Genomic DNA, 18,589 nt, shown 5'->3' on the forward strand with positions numbered 1-18,589 from the left:
AGTGTTACTAATACCCTTGCAATTAAGGACATCCAACTTGCTCCTTATAAGATCCCTCGTAACTGTAATGTTATAGTTTAAAAACTGGAAGTCACTTTCCATATTTTACCCTATGGCAATAAAGATAGTCACAGCTCTGGCTGCTTCTCTTCTGGTTGTTCTTTAGGCTCGCTGGCTCAGATTCTTGGGTTGCGTCCCCATGGGTGGTGACCTTAAAGACGACTCGGAGGAGTACTGTGACTTGTTCTGTGTTTTGTTTTGCTATTCCAGTCTGAAATCATATTGCTCACGTTCAGAAACCTATCATGCAGAATCTGATCATGAGGTCTATATTTAGAAATGAAGGAGGAACCTTCAAACTCCCTGTAGTAGACATGGGAAGAGGAGGAATATCTAGACTTGTCATTTCCTCAAAGAAGAGGCTCTTCAGTTTCTAAACACATTTCTGGTGGTGTACAGCAGTATGATCAGCCTGTGCCTGTGGTCTTGTTTTAAGTAAGCAAATGTATATTTCTGATGTTTCTCCCAGCATCACAGACTCGTCTTTTCTCTTAAATAGCTCTTAGGAACATTATTCTCAATGATTGGCTGTAGAGTAGAAAATCGGAGTTCAGCTGATTCCTATAGATCATGCAAAATGATGAAAAGGTGCGTTTAAGCAGTGTGAGTTTTCAGCATTAGAAGACCAAGGCAATAATGAGCCGATAGGAAAGCTGGAACATCTTGGCCACTGTAGGAATTGCAGGAATCCTGTAATGTATCAAATTACACACACCCTCCACTTGTACAAAAATTGTTAATCCAAACCACGTGTTTGTGCGTGCTTTTATTTTACCTATTGATGATACGAAGTCTGGGGCAAAACATGTCTCAGAGTAAAACTTTTGGCATATTCTAAATGGGAATTCAACCACAAGTGATGTATCAAGTTAGCACAATTTACATTAATGAGCAAAATTCATCAGCTGCCAATCAAACTACTCTGAGCTCCCATTTTGGCTGAAAGTTTATGCTTACTTGGGGCTAACCTGAGCGTAGTAACTCAAGTGAAGTAACTGTTAGCTGCTCACTGTCGCAGTAATTTGAGCTGACTCTTGCCGTGAAGGTGAGCGATTGCTTGCAAGGAAGCTCCCGACGCTTGAACGTTGTTCCTGTGGCAAACTGTGACATTATTTGGTATGCGTGCTCTCTGCTCTTGGTATGTTATCTTCTGGGGCTGCTTTGCTCCGTCGTAATACAACGTGCAGGATAGTAAATACAGAAGTATAATAATACAGTGATGAATCCATCAGTTAAGGATAAATGTCAGTTGGTTTTGTTTTTTTCCCCACAGGTTGTTCAAAAATTGATGCAAAATGTTGCATTAAACCTTGGCGTACGAAAGCAGAGATCGATATTCTACTTTACTGTGTAAGTTTAGGTTCATCTGTGAACAGGATTTTGGGGAAATAATGCTTATCCTCTCCCTTCCCCTAGAAGAAAACAGAAATCTGCTTCTAAAAACTTCTGAATTTTTGCAGCTGTTTTAAGAACACTGGGAAGAAAGGAAAGTGGATGTGGCTGAATTATCTCTATCTAGCATTACAACATATCATTTAGGAATATATCATGGTACTGTTGTGTTCTGCAAAAGTCATAGTATCCATACTCATAAATAATTTGTGCTTTTTCTGAACTGTCCTCCTTTAGAGCCTTTGTTAGCAGGAACTTCAGAATGAAACCTCACTTGATAAACTTGGGTTTGGGAGCTGATGAGCAGCTAGGTTAGGAGCTGTGTCCTCTACGAAGCAGCATTTCTCCATCCATCAGCTCTTGGGGAAAGTGATCTCCCTGTTGTCATCCATGCGTCTCAAACGAGGTGCTGCAGGCACTTCCTTGGTACTTCTCCTGTAGCTGCCCCATATTCCTGGACATCCTTAGCCTGCTCCAGAAGACAGCCTAAACGTTTGACATGTCTTGCCACTCAGCAGGGTACAAGGAAGATGCCCCAGGCTGCTCTGACCCTAGAATAATGTGCTGTGTTAGCATCTGTTTGGGGTAATAGACCTTACCAGGGTCAGCTGAACACCTCCTGGGCTTCAAAGATCAAGCTGGAGAGTGTCTGTATTGTCCCAGTCATGGAGGAGATGAGTGATAGTGTCACGTTTTCATATTTTACGTGTGGATATTTACAGACAGTAGATTACTCATCTCTGCCTCTTTTCTGTACAGTGCAGGAAGTTTTTCTGGCGCTAAAGTAGTTTGTCTGAATTTGGAATTTTTCCTTGTAAAAACTAAGCTTTTTATTCCAAAAGAAATGTTAGGGAAAAGTTTTCTTAAATCAGGATGCATGTACAAAATAATGGCTGGGACCCACCCACAGCTTAAAAAATTACTACCAAGGGTAGTACTGTTCAGATACAGCAAAATAGTTGTGTAGAGATTATAAGTGATAGAAAGTTGCGGTTGCCTGTTCTAGGAAAATGCAGAGCAGAACAAAGGTCTGACTTCACATTAGAACTTGAATTACAAACTAGTGAGAAAGCAGGATGGAAGTTCTCCAGCCTACACTAGTATTTATTGCCCAGGATACATGTTTGTGTTATTCTCTTCAAGACACTGCAAGAAGTTCTCCAGCATACACTAATATTTATTGCCCAGGATGCACGTTTGTGTTATTCTCTTCAAGACACTCTGCAAGACTCTGTCTGAAGTTCACCCACCTATTGGATGTTTTTGATGTTCCTGACAGAGGATGAAGGCTCTTCTGACTAGCGATGGCTGTAAATTCATAGGTAAAGAAGGCTTAGCTTTCTGTGTCGCTTTCTGTGTCAGTCAGGCTTGCCTAAAGTGTTTGAAAATATCTCTTCAGGTGCTAACATGGCAGAAAACATGCCAGTGGGCTGTGCTCCAGCTCCGTGAGGAGCACGGATACCTTCTTGCCTTTTCTCCTTGCCGTTACGCGCGCAGGGGTCGCAGGGCTGGGGTACAGCCACCTGAGCCCCCTCCCTCCCTTTCCCCAGCAAAGCCACGATGCAAACATTAGCACAGTGGTGTTGTGGTTGGTAAATAATTCCACCTGTGAACACCCTGAGTCATAAGGTAATGTAAGATACGTTTAAATCCTGACAAGACTTTTCAGTTACCAGTTCAGGACTCTGTAACACACAAATATGAATTTGTCAGGAAGACCTAATGATTTGGAAAGGAAGGCGATACTGCAAGTGTATCTGGATGATGTGTTTGTAAACCCAGAAATGTTTTGTGCCAGAACCTTTCTGAAACTGAAGGTGTAGCGGCTGCTTTGTATTACCTGGCATGTCTGATTCCTAACCATAGCCATACTTCTAATTAAAAAACTGAAGGTAGTTACTTGGTATCGTGCTGTGGTCCCTTATTAAGCTGGAAACGTGTACCACTGCATGAATGACTGAATCTGGGCTTTTTGTGAATACATCTTTCGTTGAGATGAGGCATACCTGAGCAGGTTTCTCTTGTCTCTCTAAGGAACAAAGAGGGATTTTACTCTTTGGTAGTTTATTTTCCTTTTGCAGGAAGATTTCAGATGTGCTAATGTAGTTATCCTCATTTGTCCAGCTTCTGGCTTTTATTAAATACCTTATGAAAATTCCTCTGGATCACTTATTTACCTAGAGCCATCTTTTTAGAACACTTGTGTGAACACTGCCGTTGTTGCTGGAATCGGGTGTCCTTACTCCTGCATGCTGTTACTGCAAGTACTGCTTCAGCCTGTGTGGACAAGAAGAGGTGCTGGTTTTATTATGAAGCATCTCCTGGAAAACAGGCTTGTTCCCCTAGGCTGCACATTGCTGGCTTGTTAACATGGCAGTTCCCTGTCAATCTGTCGCACAACTGTAATCTCAGATTTGGCCCATGTGGAATTTCTTCTGGCTGTCGTAACCTGAGAGGGAGAGGCACCCCAGGTAGGCACAGTTCTTTGGCACAGAGGCTTTGGTGTAACAGCACATCAGCTCGTTTCTGGTTTTTTCTATGGTAGTATTAAGATGATAGAACAAGTAAACTGGAAGAGCTTTGTCCCAAACAACTCAAGGCCAGGTTGGACGGGGCTCTGAGCAACCTGATCTGGTTAGCCGTGTCCCTGCTCCCTGCAGGGGGGTTGGACTAGATGACCTCTAGGGGTCCCTTCCAACCCAAAACATTCTATGATTCTGTGATGGTGTCTTCAGGAACAGTGAAGTTTGCACTGAACTGATTTTAGGTTTCCCTGTATAAACTTCTGAAATTTTAAAGGGAGAAGAGGGCTTCTTCCTTCCCTGTTCTCTTTCCTTCTCCTAGCTGCTTGACTTCCCTGGCCCAGAAACTTTAACGTTGTACTAATACTTTAAGGAAAGGACTTAAGCACCTTGGCATTCTCAGTATGCAGTTCATCAGTGGGAGATGGCAATTAAATGTTTTGTGGATGGGATCACTGCTGGGGATGGGAGAGAAGAAGAAGAAAAAAAACAAAACAAAACTGCCAGTTACTTTCTGCTCTTGCTCGTTCATGGAGAGGAGAGCAGTGTCTGGAAAGGAAATGGGAAGAGAAAAGCTCTGACGCAAGCCTTGGGGAGACAGATCTCCTATTTTCAGCCGAGCACTCAAGTGACTTTAAAAGAAGCGTGCTAACTTGGAAATGTGTAGCTGGCCTTGTTGTGTGTCTGCCAGAAGTCCACCTCTACTATGCTTCCGTAGGGTCTTTATTTCTTTAACGATCATCCGGTTATTGGGAGAAGAGAGGGCGACAGGTACTCAGTTGTGGGCCCAGGAGGTGTGAGTGCAGCGTATTTAGGCGTACTTGAGCCAGCTTGGGTACAAAAAAGCAGTAAACCTGCAGCAGAACAGGCTTCGACATGCTCTAGCCACTCTCTCGGGCGCTTTCGCTGCTGCCTTTTTCATTGCTATTTGTACCCAAGCTAGTGAGATGAAAACTAGGTCATGTCTGTCTGTCTGCAGCTACACCCTTGTGTTAGCAGCGTAGGCATACCTGAAGTTTGATTTCCTCTACCCAGCGAGTCCTCCTTCCACACCCTGCCCCAAAGAAGGGAGAATAAATGTGAATTCGGAGGGTTAGATGAAGGCTTTTTGCTGCTTTGTCTGATAGCACTAGGAATTTTTTGGTGTGATTCTTCCTGAGTTTAGCAAGTAGAAGAAATAGGACTTTCGTGGTTTTAGGACACGGGAAAATTAGCGTGAATAAAATATTTAATTACAAGATGTCAATTATGCCATTACCTTAGCTGAGGTAAATTTGTCTGAAAGTCTGAACCGTCCTGTTTTATATGGTCAGGTTCATTATATCCCAGCATGGACTTCCCTGAAGACTCTGGGTGCAAGTCCCAAGCCTAAGAATGCATTTCTCGTGCCCACGTGTATAATCCACAGTAATTCTAGGCTATGGTAATTACGTCCCAAAAAGAAAAAACATTTCTAAGCAAAAATAACTAAGTTTTACTGAAGTCCATTCATATTCACAGTGGCAAATATCCAGGCATCCTTTTTGCCTGCTTCCTTTCCCATCCTCCAGTCTGCCCTTTTTTTTTTCCCTTAAAGAAAAACTTTCACTTCCAGATTCAAATGCATTTTAATGCTGTAAGTCTCAAAATAAGCAAATAGGAAGGGAAGACCTTCAGGTAAAAAACATAACCGAACCCCTAACTCTGTCCTGTTTGGGGCAGTCCTTCCTCATTTGTATCTTCAGTTTAAAATATACCAATATATATATTATATTTTTTTTTCTGCTAAAGCTACTTCACAGAGTAAATGTCTGAGCAGAGGTGTTTTATACCTGTATAGGGGTTTTTTTTGTATGTAATTCAGTATAGCTGTTAAGATCTGTTTTTAAACAGATAGGAATTTTCGAAAATGTATAGGTCTTTCAGGAATGCATAGTTCATGTTGTCATAATTTTTCAACTTACCATAATCCAAACTCTGTTTTAGATAATGCAAACCAGATGGGTTATTGTTAGTTTTGTACACTAATATTTGTATTTAGGATTTTTTTAATGATTTGTACCAATACTGCTGAGGCAGTATGCATTATATAATAATGATTAAGGATTTTTTTTTTTACTTCAGTTGTTTTGTTTGGTTTTCAATGTTAGTTATTGCTAGGTGTAACAGATTTGATTATTTTGTATTTCACTAGGGAAAAGGTTGCTTAAAGGGTTTCTGGTATGCTTTGGAAGAAAGAAGACGAGTAGTTTATACAAATGCAATAAATAAATAAATAATTCTAGAAAAATGTATGCAAGTACAATACTGCAGGAAACATGAGACAGCATAAAAACAGCCGCCTTTGCAGAAATATTTTGATAAAGTATGCTTCTTCCCTGAGAAGTAAAATTCAGATTAATAATTGTGACAGTTGTCAACTTCTAAATATGATCAATTTTATAAGCTCAATTACAATTTATTTTCTTTGCAGATCATAATTTCAGATAAATATCACTAAAAAGCAATTCGGAGCTGAAGAGACAAAGGCAATTAAATTCTACATTAATTTGTTTACTAGTGTCACATGGAATAAATTGACTGTAAGTTTTCATAGATTGTCTAGATGTGCCAGAAGAGGAATAATTTTGTAGGATATTGGGATGGGGAAATCTGTATTCTTTTCTGTAGTCACGTGTTTAATTAAACATTATGTAAATGATACGTTATATATGACAAAAATCATACAAAACTAATGCTTGCTAATGTTAAAATTCATATTGGCCAAATCATATTGGGATGCCAGGGCTGTCTCTTACATACAAAAGCAAAAAACAGGGGGGAGGAAAGCAGGGGCAAGTGAGCAGAAGCTCAAAACCAATACTGTTTTCAAACGGTGGAATTTCTTTTGAGCATAAGCCCTGTCCATGAAAGAGTATGTATGAGCTCGAAAAGATCAATTTTGAACTCTTTTTGGTTTTAAAGATAACCTTTAAAATGTGAGCCAATGCAGTGTAGAGTTTCCAGGAATACAAACAGAATCGTTGCTTCTGCTTCAAACCTCACTGAATGGAAAAGCAACAGCAAAAATAAGAATTGTAGCAGTTTGGTTTTTTTTTTTTTTTTTTTTTTTTCAGGGCACTGCAGGCAACATGAAAATTAAGACATCTCAATTTCATACTGTTTGGAAAATCTGTGAGTAGGAAGAGCAGCTTTACTTCCTCAGCGACTAATGCCTATCCTTCTCTGGATTTCATTATTTTTGCTGGTGCTTTTAAGATAATGATAGAATTGTAGAATATCCTAAGTTGGAAGGGACCCACGAGGATCGAGTCCAACTCCTGACTGCACACAGGGCAACGCAAAAGTTAAACCATGTCTTGAAGAGCAGTAGCCAACCACTTCTTGAACACCGCCAGACTTAGGGCTATGACCGCTTCCCTGGGGAGCTTGCTCCAGTGTTTGACTGGGACAGATAAGGTGTTGGTTGCTAGTGTTGACCATGATACCTTGCTTGTAAGTATTTCTTACACTTAAGTCTTCAGATCTTTTGTGTTCTCTACTGTATCTTTGGCTGAAATGAGAAGCAACTGCCATGTTTTTCATCATTTATAATGGGTTTCTCTTTGTTACCTGAAAAAATAGAGATAAAGATTTGTCCCTAGTGTTAGGTGTGAGAGCCAAGCATGCTCACTTTGTTCTTTTTTTATTTTTAAACACAAATACAAGATAGCAACAGTGATTAAAGCCAGTTTTATGGGTTTTCTTCCAGTTCCATCCTGATATGCTTAGGTTGTTAACCTTTGCTGTAATTATTTTTTTATGATACCTTCAGAGCGCCTAATTTGTTTTTTATCTTTTATAGATTTTTTTTTTAAAACAATTTCAAAGCCGGATCTCTTGGTGCATCCTCATAGTGACTTAAGAGTCAAAGAAAAAAATACACTATTTGACAAGTGGCAGCTGAAAGAGATTAAATACCTTGCTCAAATCGGTGTCATAGTTGGGATTAGAAGTCTGTTCCTGCTGTAGTTGCTGAACACTAGATTATGTTGTTACATCCATCCCGAATTATAGTCTAATAAAAGAGATTTTCAGGAGGTACTATGGTAAGTGTGTCCCATTCTGTTATTCATATCTAATTTAATCTTTGAAGAGCGGAATTTATCGGCCATGTCTAGGCACCATACAGTCATCCTTCACTGTTCAGCAATTAAACCAAAAACCAAAAAAACCAACCCCAATGCATGTTTTACTTTTTCAATGGATAGAGAGTTGGTAATTTTTTGAATGGACTCTTTTGAGTTTGTCAAAAGAGTGAACGGTCATAACATGAAGAACTTTAATCTCCACAGGTTTGTCTGCCTGCCTTTGAGAGCAGTACTGATTGTTAGCTTAGGGTAGATAATAGAACACATCTGTTCTTTAAAAAGAAAAAAAAAAGTTTTCTGCCTTTCCAAATATCTTTTATTATTTGGTTTTCCTCTCCTACACAGGTAAGTACTATGCATGCTTATCCTAGCATGAGAATAACTTTTTAAAAAGAATTAAAATTTGTCATCTGAATGTACGGTGTCTGCGGCTCACCTAGAGGGCAATGGATCCCTGTCACATCTCCATGACTTTTCTAGGAATAGCAAAGCCTTCAGTCATCCTTTGGAGAGGAACAGAAGTTCTTTTTCTTTGATTCCTCTTGAAAGCCACAGTACCGTTTGTCAGGCTGCAAACAGGTTTTTTTTGTGGTCCTTTCTGATGCCCCAGTGGGCAAGAGCATGCCAGCGGGCACAAGCAGAGAGGGTAGCATGCAAGAGGAACGGTGTTTTGTGGTGTTGGAGGCTCAGAGGAGTTAATGGGAGAGATAACCATGCAAATTCCTTCTTAACGTTTTTCTGCATGTTAGCATCCATCACAGAATCAGAATCTTTTTGGTTGGAAAAGACCTCCAAAATCATCAACTCCAACCCTAAACCTAGCACTGCCAAGCCCACCACTAAACCATGTCCCTCAGCACCACATCTACCAGTATTTTAAATACCTCCAGGGTTGGGGACTCAACTGCTTCCCTGGGCAGCCTGTTCCAATGCTTGACAACCCTTTTGATGAAGAAATTTTTTCCTAAATACCCAATGTAAGCCTCCTGTGGCATTGCTGCAGCCCGCAGGCTTGACTGAGTCTTCCAGAAGGAAGAGCTTTTCTTTGAGCTTTCAGCCCTTCAGTGCATCATTAACAGACATCAGGGGTCTGTGACCACTTTCTCATGTTTGTGTGGCTAATTGAAAAAAGGAGGTGTGTTTGAAGCAGTCTGGCTAAACAAAATTAGTGTGGGAAAAGGTTGTCTGGTTGTTAAAGACGTGTTGGGATGCCAGGGGAGCATATGGTCTGTGGTGAAAGGTCCGGGGCTCAAATGGCTGAGCCGTATTCTCAGCGCTGTCACTTACTTCCTATGTGCTGTTGTATTGATCACACCCTTCTGCATCTGTGCTTTAAAAAGTGACTGATGGTAGCCTTGCGTCACTCTTAATAAAATGTTAAATTTATTCATGTTGGTAGAGGGCTCAGGATTACAGTAACTTGAGTGCATGAAGGAGCTGAAAATAAGTATTCCTGACAAGGTTTATGGTGGTATAATTTCAAAGTTATTTAGTGAAATTTCAGCCATGTAAATTATGTCTGACTCATGCTCACAGTATTCAAAGTCAGCTTTTAAAATACACTTTTCAAAGTTTTCAGTGTTGCATACGCACTGTTGAGGCAAAGAGGAGAACATACAAGTAATAAACAGAAGATTAGCAGGCTCTGAGCATTCTTGGCAGTTGTGTAACTCCGGTATAAATTTGCATTCCTTTATTTTGTTTTGTTTTCAAGTGGCCTTTTCATGATATCTTTACTTTTCCCATTTATAATGAGGGAAAAATTGACTGCTATCAAAGCTAAAGTGTGCCAAAAAGGGTAGAAGCGCATCACTTCTGAACTTGCATAATGATTTTCTGTCATCTTCTGTGTGTATTGCAGAAGTTCATCATTGCAAATACTGAAAATGTCACAGTAAAAGTTCCGTGTTTGGTAATGTAATTAGAGAAGTCCCGACATAATTTGTTTGGGGTTTGTGGGGTGGTTTTTTTTTTTTTTTTCTTTAGATTAAAGGAAGTCAAGGCTCAATATGTGCAGCACCTTGCCTTGAGCAGAACAGTTCAGATTGCTCCTCCAGCTCTGGATAACTTTGCAAATAAGTTGTCTAAATGTTAGCGTGCAGCAGTCCCCCGTCCCGTATGTTCGGGTAATCTGGTAGCAGAGACCTGTGTAATGGGTATGCTGGGAAGAACGGAGAGAAGGAAGGAGATATTTCACTGCTGTCAGCAAAGGAAGCGGGGCATGCCTCGCGTCTCCCGAAAGCTGGGCTTGCTTCCCCCAGCCTGGCCCTTGGAATTGTGTGCCGCTCGGCCCCGTGACAGGTGGCCTCTGAATCTGCTAATTGCAGCCTAGCACGGCATGTGCAAAATGCTTCCTGCCTTATGTCCTGCTTATGTGGGAGCCCTTTTGGTGCTACCCTGTCAGAAGCCACAGCAACAGATGTGTTCAGAAAAGGCAAGAGCTCGCATTTCATTCAGTTCAGTTCCACGTTTTTACAGGACCATATGGTTTATATAGATGTTTTGTATACATCTCATCTAGCAGATGATTAGAAGTTAAGGATTAAATGCAGACTCGAGCTTCCACTAAAATCTATGCAAAGCGACATTACCAAAAACATGATCGAGCCCTAGAAGTGGCTGACCTGCCCAGACATCTTTGTGTTTGAGAATATAGAGTTAAATGTTTAAATAAACATACTTAACACTACATTTAAGAAGATTTAGCTCTTGCAAACCACTCTGAATTTCTAACGTCCACATACAAAATGTTACCTTCTCTTTTCAGAATTATCTCGTACAAAGAAAAAAATGTGCTTTTTTGGTAATGGAATAGAGAATTGAAAGATGGATGGAATAGAGAATTGAAAGATGGATGGAATAGAGAATTGAAAGATGGATGGAATAGAGAATTGAAAGATGGATGCAGGTGCCTGGTTGTAAGCAGGTAGTGCTTTTTGATGTCCGTCTCCTGCCTGGCCTCCAGTTGCTGCTCCGTGTGGTCTTCGGTTGGTCTTCGTGCACCGGGTACAGCGGAGGTGGCCTTGGATGCTACCGTTTAAGCTGAATCCCATCCTGAGCGGTTGTGATATGCTTAAAGATGAGAAGGGGTTGTTATTACAGCTGGGATACTGAACTTGGGCTTTTCCAGCACCCAAACCTGTTTCTTGAATGTGGGATTCAGGACTTGGTCTAAGATGTCTCCATTATCATGGTATATTATCCTTTTAGGGAATACTGGTGGGTGTAAAAAGAAAAAAGAAGGAAAGTATGAATGTACTGAACTTCTCTTCTATGAGTTTATATCCAGTCTAGTTGAATTCAATAAAAGGAACCTTTATTTAAGATATCAAACTATTACAGGTACAAATATATAATAGAAAATTTTACTCAATTGAGGCTACAGCCAAAACATTTAATTATTTTTGTAGTTTCGCGTACCACTAATGATAAAGCATCATTAAAAGTAGCTTTTTTTTTCCCTTCCATTTTGAGAAATTGAAATAGGATCCTGTTTACATTGAGTAGGCTCAGAATTGAACAGCCCGCAGAACTTAGAAAGCATATTTGTTTCTTGAATTAAATGATACATGTGTAAGTCAGCTTTCCTTAAAAAACATCAGTGTCTTCATTCAGGCAGCAGTCATGGCACCAGTACCATGGAATACGAATTAAAGGCATCTCTGTTTCAGGTGTCTGAAATGGACCTCCTCAAGTCTGAAACTGTGGCATGGATGGGAAAATAGAAAATATTCTCCTAGAAACTAAATATCCAACCAATAGGATAGAATAAAATAAAAGTCAAAGTCAGATAGAAGCAGAATAGTACCTGATGGTTTCCAGACTAATTGTTTTTCATCATCAGGTTTACCCGTGGTATATGTAGAAATACCACCAATATGCGTGATGATGTGGTCGTTAGTTGTAGAACACAAGTCACAGTGATTTGTGGTGGTGAGATTTTACCTCCCGTTTGTCAAACGTGGAGTATGGGATCGTTGTTCGGGAAGGTGATCTTACATAGCTGCGGCAGCCAGGTTGCCCACCATCAACGGTACAGATGGCAGCAAAAAAAATGTGCAGTCAATGGCTGCTTCTTATTCTGTGTTGTCTGAAGACTGCATTTTCCTTCCACCTTCTCCTCAGTATGCTTGGACAAATTAAAATGGGGCATTTTCCAGAACTCATTGATGATTTAATCAAACCTGTTAAGATATACCTTTATATAATGAATATCCATCCAAGCTGAGGGCAGAAAGCCCAGTCAGCACTCAGCAGGCCAAGAGAGATTTAGCCTACAGATATCACCTCGGTTCTCCTGCTTAACTCTCTGTTAAAAGTAATTAAAACATTCAGTGATAAAAGAAAAATCTGTAATTAAAATCATAGGGCTGCATCCAGCCATATACAAGGCAGAACCGTTCATGTCCTTCCATTGCCTTGTACGAAACCATGTTATTTTGGGGGGGGAGTCTTGGGCGGTGGTTGAGTTTTGACCTGTAGTATTATGATGGACTATTTTTAGTTCCATAGGAGCTTCACCCTTTTCTGGATAAAATAAAATTTGAGCCTTCTGATTTATATGTGAGGGCTGTTCTCCTTCATAGAATTGAATGATTTTAATTGTGGTTTAATATCAAAATAAATGGTATACGATGCATCTGTGTAAACGTCATTTCCATTTTCATAAATATGAATCAGTGTTCCTTTTGTGTTTATAATAATGATGCACTTAATTTCTCACATATGATGACATTTGAAAAGAGGCAATGTTAAAGAATGTTGGAGCAATCTAGTAATAGGTATTCGACATATCTAAACATGGTCAGATGACTTTGTTCATACATTAAAAACAAACAGACAGTAAAGCACAGCAAAACAAAGCCAGAAACCCCAAACCAACTGCCTTTTTTTTTTTTTATAGGTGTAGACTGAACAGTTAAAACTGGTACTGTATACAAATGTGACCTGTGAGGATTTGGGCTAAAGCAAATTTAATCCTTTTATACTTTTCAGTACCTTCAGTAGGTTCTCAGGTCCTTATTTTCGTAACTTGGGGGGGATGGAAGACTGAAAAGTTATGATTAAAATTCACATATTTGTCAACATTTGAAAATGAAATAGAATGTTGTGTTCATGGAAATGAAGGTGTATTGATGCAGAAGAGAGTAGATCTGGGGTAGCATCCTGAAAAGTAGCACAGTTTCTAAGTAGCTTTTGAAAGCAAAGTTGGTTTCCTGCAGGATGGAAATAAAGTTTTGCTGGACACAAATTGATTACCAAATTTCAAATATTTACTTAGAAGAAATCTATTTTAACTTCTCATTGCCTAAAATCAAGAATTCTGGTACAGCCAAAGCATTTTTAGATTAATTTTTTAATTCTGTAATGTAAGAAGCTCTAGAAACAAGATAATTCCCTGTATTATGATATTTCTGGTATTAGATTATAAATATGCTAATATAAATTAGTATATTCTCTTCCCCAAAAGGGCTGTCAAGCACTGGAAGGGGCTGCCCAGGGAAGGGGTCGAGTCCCCATCCCTGGGGGGATTTGCAAGCTGGGCAGACGAGGTGCTTAGGGACAGGGTTTAGTGGTGGACAGGTACAGTTGGGCTTGATGATCTTAAAGGTCTTTTCCAACCAAATGAGTCTATGATTCTGTGATTCTATGCAAGTAAAAGGAGTCACTCCATCTGCATTCCCTATAAACCTGTCTTCTCGGAGGGATGAGCTCTCCCCGTGTACTTCCCTCCACGTGCAAGTGATGCTGAGCATGGGATTGCTGATAGGATATCCTTCAGATCTTCTTATAAAATCTTATGAAAATAAGGAATAGTTGAGTTGCTGATTACTGCTTCTGATAGTCTTGCTTTTTTGTGAAAAGTTTGATTTTTCAAAACAACTATGGTCTCTTTGGCTACGTAGTTCAAAAGTTCTCAGATTCCTTTCTCTTGCACAAAACCATTTCGCTTCTGAATTACAGGAAGTGTTGATGAATGAAAATTCTCCGGTCTCCTTGCTCTATAGGTGCATACGCCGTTGCCTGGATATATCTCTTTCCCCTTCATGCAGAACTGCTTCAGATGTGTTGTTGTGAAGCTTCCAGCCTTCTTAGCCTAGTTGAAGCTATAATTTATTTAAATACTATGAAAGTAATGTTCTGCTCTTCTTGACAGCTTGCAGTGACTGATCTCTCTGTGTGATCTTCAAGCAGCGCAAACTGTAGTTTAAGGTGGAAATACAGTTGCCAGTAGTCATTTGGTGTCACCGGAGGGTTTCAAAGCGAAAGGAGCTTGGAGTTGCACGGGGCAGGTTGTCATCATTGCCAGTCTAAATCCATGCCTGTCAGACAGCAGTTCTCCCATCCCGTGTGCTGATCTAGGGTCAGCGGCAGATGGGGAAAAGGGCTTGCTGCATATTTTGTGGTTTCTTCTGATGTAATTTTCATGGACTGTTGCTTCAAGGATTTAACTCCTGTTGAAAAACAACACTAGTGGAAATGGAATGGAAGTTGCACTTTGTCATCTCTTGAAGTTGTCTTTTGTAGTTCTCCATGTGTGATTTCCCGTGGCGGTTTGTCCCTGGAGCTCAAGTTTTGAAATTTTCTTAGGAGGCTCTTCTGAAGAACAATTCTATTTCTAAGGTTTCAGCAGCTTTTTAGCAGTTGATGAATGACTGCTCTGTGATTTTGGTTTGGGGAATGTTGGCCTTTTTCATGATGTCTCCTTTCCTGCCATGCACGTTCTTGCAGCCTTTTATGAAACTTCTTTGTTCATTTTGGTACTACAGCTTCTTCTCATAGAAAAGCCCATTTTAAAGATATCTGGGGCCTATATAGCATCTGCCTGTAGTCTCTGAAGCTTTTATAAATATAATAAATAGTTACTCTGTCTAGACTCGTAAGTCATCTATGCTTCTATGCTCTCAATACAATATCAGTACTCGATAATCTTTATCGTTGCCTATTTGTAACTTTTTTTCCTCATTTACCCAATGTGCCATACTCGCTTTACGTTCAAAGCCTTGACATCGAACATACTCGTTCCTGTTTTTTCAACACCTCAGCTATGTTTTTACCTATTCTTTGATATACCAGGTAATACTAGTAAATAGATTTCATCTTTATTTCCATTAATCTGATTTCTTATTTACAAGCTCAATCATGCATTTAGAACGTACATATTTACATATTTTAAACAACCCTAATATGTGTTACCACTCAAAATACTAATTAATGCAATTGTTAGTCCACATAATTATCCTGACAGTTGTGACAAATCCTTTCTTTGCCATTTTTTTCTTTTGTGGACTCAAACTCTGGTGTCAACATAAATTAACCTTTACTATTTACATTAAACAGTCATGAAAATGGAAGTTCTCTCCCCGAACACAGCAGTAGTTTTTGACTTCTTAACCAAATTGTCAGGGATCCCTAAAAGAGGGATCCTGCAACTATTCATCAACTTTAAAATAGTTCCTGCGCAATCTAAACTTTGCATTTACTTTTTTTTTTTGCTTCCCTAAAGACTGTTAAACTGAAGAAATAGTTCAGATTTTAAAATTTAGTACTCCGACTACTCAGACGGAGGTTGACGTTTGTGACTTGAGATGAATGGAACTTTTTTTAAGGGATGAAGTAGTAACTGTATTGCGTTTTACACGAGAATGATTTTGACGTTCGAATGTTTTACTTGTGTTGACTCTTTTTACACTTTACAAGTATAATATGTAATTGTAAAATTTTAATTTACAATTTGATTATTCTATGTCATGTTGTTTCTCTGGGATTTGGTCAGCCTTATGGGAAGGCCGGTATTAAACTATGGCTGTAAAGTCTTAAGGTGGAGCAGAACCTTCAAAGTGCTCTGATATTCTTGGGCTTATTGTCTTGAAATTTGTTCTATCAGGGAGTAGGTGGTAGTTCATGAGCTAAGCTTCTGCTTATTAAAACCTAAAAAATATCTGCCTGTTTCTTGAATATTAACATTTTTTCATTTTTAGAGAATTTTCCGTTCTTTGTTTATAGCTGGGTTCAAGGCTTTCTTTCATCATCTATCAGTCTCACCTTTGCAAAACTTCTGCCAGCCAGCGTACAGGTCTTTAAGCAATGTTGAAGTTGCCAGTGAAAGAGTTTTGTTCTTCTGCGCAGTATTTGCCAAACACTTTGCCTAGGAGATTAAAATAAACATGTGAAGGAAAATTTGGCTGAAGGTTTTGCAGGCAGACAGGCAATCATACCGACTTGACCTATCTGTACCGGCCGTTCACACTTTATCCCTGCAATGGGCTGTTCTGTTGTTTGTTCTTTTGCTGTTCATACTTTTTGTGAGAACCTGGTGTCTGTCTGATGCAAGCTTGCCCACAATTTTGTGAAAGAAAATAAATTATGTGTGTGCTATGTTGACGTGCAAGAGTAGTGATGGAGCCTGCTTCAGCTTTTCCACCTGTGGCGCAACCGTTTAAGTAGAGAGAAGATGAAAGTCAGAAGATGTAATCTTGTCGGACATGAGAACTGAAAGTGTATTAGGCCAAGATGTCCCTAATGTGAGCAACTATTACCAGACTAAAATGGGGTAGTTGTGATATTTTTAGTTTATGAGATTGTTATTGATGTAAAATAAGAAAATAAGGGGATGATGAGGAGAAATTGCATCAGTAGAGGGAATACACAGGTGAAAATGAATGTGATTTAATTTATGGGGATGGATGGATGAAGAAATATCAGGAGCCCAAACAAGTGTGGGCAGAGATAAGAGATCGATGTGGGGCTGCAGTGGCAGAAAAGCAAAGCTTGAAGAAGGGGGAGGAGACTAGGGAGAAAAGTCATTAAAAAACTAGAAGCCTGATTAATGTAATTCTTTTTATGTAAACAAAAATCTCAGTCTCGTGTTGTCAGCCTTTGTGTCTGAACTCTAGATTTGTGTGGAGGGAACGAGGCAGCAGCCTGGTTTTCTCCTTGTTCTCCTGAGGTTGTCCTCTGGTCTGAAGAGGTCTGTTACTGGGTCAGGTCTGTGGCCCATCTGTAGCCCTTCCTGTATCCCATCTGTGACAACAGGGATGGCACAGGGGCTTCGCAAAAGTGGACAATATAGAGATACACTTCATTGATTATCAGAACCTTGGATACCACCAGGCATCTAGAAATGAAGCTTGGACTCACACCCACATATTTTTAATAGTTACTAATGGATCTGTAGTCCATAACTACTATTCCCTTTTTGAAGGCGTTTATAATACTTCTGCCCTCCACAACATCCTGTGGCAGTGTTAGGGACTCATCGCTCAACGTGTTGGATTTGAGAGTATGGAAACATCTTCCTCTCTGTATTCTTTTAGATCACTCAGGGGGTTTTCAGTAGACAGACAAGCGTGTCAGAAATCCCTTCGTACAGGAGGCAAGGTCTAGGAGGCTCTGTGCTTGTTGCCACTACTGGCTTCCCTTGCCTCCCCTCGGCATGCACACCCCTGCGTGAGATCCTGCTAGAGCAACCACGTGTTCTGGGAAGATAAATCGATATTCTTGAGACGTTCAGGAAATATCTGATAGGAATTTCTGGGGAAGAAGCTGGGACGAGGGACATTCAGGGAACCTAGGGTGAGTTCAGTATGTGCTGGTGCTGTAGAAGGAGGCAGATGAGAGCACCCAGGGAGACAAATGAGAGATTTACATCTTGGAGCTATTTTAGACCACGTTATTCTCCATGGGGAATTCCCATTCAGCTAAGAATGGTGCCATTCTTATAAAGTATTTCAGTGAAGCTTTGTGATATAAAATTATATCAGAAGCTATAGTTAAACTGCAGAATGTAGAAAATACTACAAGAATTATCTGTTTCGTCAAGGCTTTTAAAAATAAATGACTGTTAGTATTGCAGTAAAGGGGAACTCTCAAGGTAGCATGAAGTTAACATAGGGTTTTAAGGACAGCCTTAACACTGATTTTAAGTATTTGTATTAATGACTTTGACACCGATGAAAAGGCAGTTCTGACGAACAAAGTTGGGAGGCGTCAGCACCAGGGAAGAACAAATAGGGTACTAAGATTTTTATAACCAAAAACTGAATAAAAGCTCCTATTTTACCTTCCCTCCTCTCTCCCCCAAAGCAGGTTTCGGTCAGATGAGGTACTCAGCCTGGCTTGCCGTCATTCACTGAATGTCTCCATAAATGCCTGTGCTAGCAAGGGGAGGTGGTGGGAATGAATGAGCGGGTTTGTGGAAGAGCAAGAGCGCCCCTTCCAAAAGTACCATAGACTTATATCAAATGAGGTAAGGGACTGTAGAAACGTTGCCAAACGTAAAATGAGCTGGATCTTTGATGGCAGTTGATCCAAGCATTATGATTTGTATTAGGAATAGTGTGGCCAGCAGGAGCAGGGCAGGGACCGTGCCCCTGTGCTGGGCACTGGGGGGCCGCCCCTCGAATGCTGGGGTCACGGTTGGGCCCCTCACTCCGTGAAGGACCTGGGGGGGCTGGAGCGTGTCCAGAGAAGGGCAGCGGAGCTGGGGAGGGGTCTGGAGCCCCA

At 40.2% G+C, this 18,589-nt stretch overlaps 1 protein-coding gene across 1 annotated transcript in view; it reads left to right on the forward strand.

Moving 5' to 3' along the window:
• Positions 1-2,610: 2,610 nt before the first annotated feature.
• The window catches only part of MBD5 (methyl-CpG binding domain protein 5), a 128,271-nt gene continuing 112,292 nt past the window's right edge, over positions 2,611-18,589 (forward strand). Inside the window, 3 exon segments of the mRNA XM_035898934.1 lie at positions 2,611-2,774; positions 6,427-6,535; positions 7,070-7,127. The gene's annotated coding sequence lies outside the window, so the exon portion shown is untranslated.

This window comes from Egretta garzetta, unplaced genomic scaffold (assembly GCF_000687185.1).
Source record: "Egretta garzetta isolate BGI_Z169 unplaced genomic scaffold, ASM68718v1 scaffold208, whole genome shotgun sequence".
NCBI classification, from domain to species: Eukaryota; Metazoa; Chordata; class Aves; order Pelecaniformes; family Ardeidae; genus Egretta; species Egretta garzetta.